Source organism: Microtus ochrogaster, unplaced genomic scaffold (genome assembly GCF_000317375.1).
Source record: "Microtus ochrogaster isolate Prairie Vole_2 unplaced genomic scaffold, MicOch1.0 UNK2, whole genome shotgun sequence".
NCBI classification, from domain to species: domain Eukaryota; kingdom Metazoa; phylum Chordata; class Mammalia; order Rodentia; family Cricetidae; genus Microtus; species Microtus ochrogaster.
The window spans coordinates 6,554,201-6,558,434 of record NW_004949100.1 but is presented as its reverse complement, the minus strand read 5'-3'; positions in this window follow the sequence as shown (position 1 = coordinate 6,558,434).

The following is a 4,234-nucleotide window of genomic DNA, read 5'->3' as shown; positions in this document are numbered from 1 at the left end:
TGCTGCTGAGAAAGGGGTCAGACCTCCGTTTTGTTGGTAGGTTCAAGTCCCTGGGCCTGGGCTCCTCCACTGAACCGGAAATTGGACCCAAGGAGAGTGCTCTGCCTCTGCCTTGCTCTCACAGTCTGAACTGAGCTGAAACAAATCACCTGAAGATCTTGGGCTTCCTGTTACACAGAGGGAGAACCCAGGTGTTCTGGCTTTGCTGTCTATGTCCCGCCTAGGTTCAGAATTATAGTGTGGTTGGAAGGTCAGGCCAAAGCTGTTTTCTTTTTTGGTTGTTTTTGTTGGTGTTGTTGTTTGTTTGTTTGTTTGTTGTTTTGTCTTCTGGTTTTGGTTTTGGTTTTTTGAGACAGAGTTCACTGCAGCTTTGGAGCCTGTCCTGGAATTCACTCTTGTGGACCAGGCTGGAGAAATCTGCCTGCCTCTGCCTCTCGAGTGCTGAGATTAAAGGCTAAATTTTCATAAATCACTTTTTCCTTATAGATAAAATTCGTAAGTCGATACAACTAGCAAAGCTTCCTTAAAAATGCTTTTATTTATAATTTAAAATCAAGAACATTAGTCACCAAGGTGGGTGTTATGATTATTATTATTATACTTGCTATGGGGATTGTATAGTTGGCTGGGTACATGTTAGCACCTTCCCAGGACACAGTCTATATCCAAAAAAGAGAAGAGAAATTCTTTGGCCTTAGAAAGTACTTGACTACTATGCCTAAGGCCCTGGGTTCGATTCCAGTACCACTGCAGCCAGCAACATCCAAACCAAACACAGAAAGAAAAAGAAAGAAACATTAAAGAAAGATCCTTATGAAATGGTGCCAGGCCCCTGTGAGGACGCATGGCCTTCAGAGAAATGCCGTGTGAGAAGGAACCAGGCAGTTCCTGCCAGGGCCTCATACTTTACAAGAGCTTTCAGGGAGATGACAGGGCAAGCAAAGAAAGAACTTTCTTAAGTAAATAACAAATCAATTAAAGGAACAGATCCATGGAAATAAATCATTTACAGAAACAGGTCCTACCTGTGGATTCTTACACGAAACCCACTAAACGCTAGGCCTCGAAACTCCGAGTAAACAGATTCTAAAATGATTCTGTCTCCTCACACACAGTACGAAGTAACGTGTTCAAACAAACCCTGCAAAACAAAGGCTCTCAAGATATAAAAATTCATAAGCCCTTCTTATCAGAAAGAAGGCGCAGGAATATTATGGCATTTTTACAGCGTGTTTGCTTTAGCGTTTGTCATGGGGTTATCCTGTGCAGAGGTAAGGGCTGGAATGCAGTGTAATTCTTTCCCACCTACTTCTGTCACAAGGTCTACTTAAAGGGCAATTTCTTTTCTTCAGTTCTTTAAATGCTTCCAAAAAAGATATCTTAAGGTCAAGAAACTCCAACAATGTGCAAATATCTTTCAGGAGTAGTCGATTTCCCCCCTGGTACCATTAAGGGAGGTTTTATTGTAGTCAGTCAAAAGCTAGTTTATGGAGGGTCATGTTTCTGTTTACCCAGGGACAGTCTGAGTCATCGGAACCAGGAACAGAACCAGGCCAGAAGCAGGTGAGGTGTTCTTAGTCAAGCCACTTTGGATCCCAGAGGCTGTCAAAATGCCATTTCACACGAATTTTGAAACATGCATGTGTGATACACACACAAACGCACGCACACACACACACACAGAGTATGTACTGAGACCTCCTGTCAAGCTTTTGAGGCTTTGTATATTGGCAAAATTCTATTACATGACTCAAATAATCCATGGTATATGCTATGAGATTTAGTAGCTTAAGACTTTTTTGTGTTTCCTGTGACTCAGTCACTTTGAGATAGAATTTATGATAACTTTTCCCTTCAAATAACTCTTCATTAACTGAAATCTAGCAAACAAATGAATACTCTGTCTTCAAACAAATTAGGAAACCCCCCTGTGATATCTGGTCTCCACCAGGTACATTCACGAATAACATAGTTGGTACCAGATACTGTGGAGTAAGGGAGGGGCAGCAAGAGAGAACAGAACAGACAGGTCCTCAGAATCGAACGGGAAAGGTTGTGTCTTGGTACTGATGAAACAGTCCTGATTCCTTGTCGTGGTGGGATTCGAAGAGGAAGCTATAACAAATGTAATTCTGAATATCTTAATTGGCCATTTGCATTGGTTGATGCCTGGTATTTGACAATAAAAGAACAAGGACCAGTGGTGGGCTGTGAATGAAGGAGCTCAGCTGATATGATTGGCTGTCTTAGCTAACTGATGCAGTCCATTTACAATTAGGTTATCATTCTCTCTATATGGAAACAACTTTGGGACAAACTTAAAGCATGTGCAAAGGCAGCTTGAGGAAACAGTTCAACTTACCAGTGGTTCCACGGGTCCTCACATGGGGCAAAAGCTCCTAGAACTACGCTTGTGTATCTGCACATGCACATGTGTGTACAAACTGGTAAAATTCCTGTCCAGTTCTGTAATAGACTGATATTGCACCAATATTAATTTTCTGGATTTGGTGATATTTGATCATTATGTAAAAGTGTCATTCTTTGGAAATACAGAGTTGGATACAAAGTACATAAAACTGTTTTTATTGTTGTACTTCTTATGACCCTAAACTTTCTCCTTTTTTCAAAATATGATCTAACTATGTAGCCCAGGCTAACCTCTAACTCATGACCTACCAGCCTCAAACTCCTTAGCCACTGGGATTACAAGTGTACAGTTCCACAATTTGCTATGAAATTATTTCAAAATAAAATATTTAATTAATGAAATACCAGCCTTCCTTTTCATGAAGCTTGCACTGTACTCTGGTGGGAGATAAATTAGCTGATAAAATCATCACAGATTGCTTTATTTGTTTCAGGAACTCCTTTGTTGGTTTGGTTGATTGATCAGTTGGTTAGCTGGTTGATTTTTTTTTTCTTTAGATAGGGTTTATCTGTGTAGTCCTGGCTGTCTTGGAATTTACTCTGTAGCCCAGGCTGGCCTCAAACTCGGAGATCAGCCTTCATCTGCCTCTCAAATACTGGGATCAAAGATGTATGTTACTACCTCCCAGATTTCTCGGTTAATTGTCTTTTTAAAAAATTTTTTAATAGAAAGGACTATATTGTGCCACATTAAACTGTTAATTGTAAAAAAAACTGAAGTAGTCATATTAATAGCAAAGCAGAGGTTAGGACAAGAAACAGCTCAAGAGGTAAAAATGACACATTATAGGGTAATGACGACTTCCAACCTTAAAGATCCGTCTCTAAAATGTGTCCGTGCCAACAACAGAGTTTCAGGTCATATTAGCCAGAAATGGAAATGAGAAATTTTCAAACCAACAGTTTGAGTTGGAGCCCCAAAGCTCTCGTTCAGTAATCAGTAGAACAAACTCAGAACCCTCTCTCTCCCCCACAGAAAGGAGTCTATCAAACCAGTGTTAGAAAATGTGGCGCAGCCCCTCCGACAACTGTCTCAGTTGTATTGCGGTACACAGTAGATTTATGTGTTACACTCCATGCGCACAGAACCTGGCCTCTTCACCTGCACATGAGACAGCCCATCAGCACACAGTCAGGGTAACAGAGCCCATCTGAATGTCTTGTTCCCGGAGCTGGGGACAAATCCCATACCTTTCTACCATTCAGTACTCACTTCATTTTTGTTTTTTTTTTTTTTCTGCTTTATGTGTTTGTTTTGTTTTTGTGTTTGTCTATTTGATTTTTGCTTTTATTTTTTTGCTTTTTGGGTTTTTTTTTTTGTTTCTTTTTAAGTTTTTGTTTGTTTTCAAGACAGGGTTTTTCTGTATAACAGCTCTGGCTGTCTTGAGACTTGCTCTTGTAGACCAGGCTGGCCTCCAACTCAAAAAGATCCACCTGCCTCTGCCTCACAAGTGCTGGGATTAAAGGCCCCTTCCTAAAAGAACCTAATAATAATAATATTAAATTAAATATCTGGATGATCTTGCCATGGTGGGTATAATGCCAAACGTCGGCATACCAGAGACACGTACACAGCTGTACCCTTCAATGCACTGTTCACAGAAGGCTACTTATCGGTTGATGAGCAGATAAAGAAAACAGGGTCTGTATACACAATATCCCTCGGCCATAAACGAAGGCAATTAGAAGATTTCAAGAAAAATAGATGGAACTGTGGATCATCACATTAAGCAAAAGTATCAGACTCAAGCCGGGTGGTGGTGGCGCACGCCTTTAATCCCAGCACTGGGGAGGCAGAGGCAGG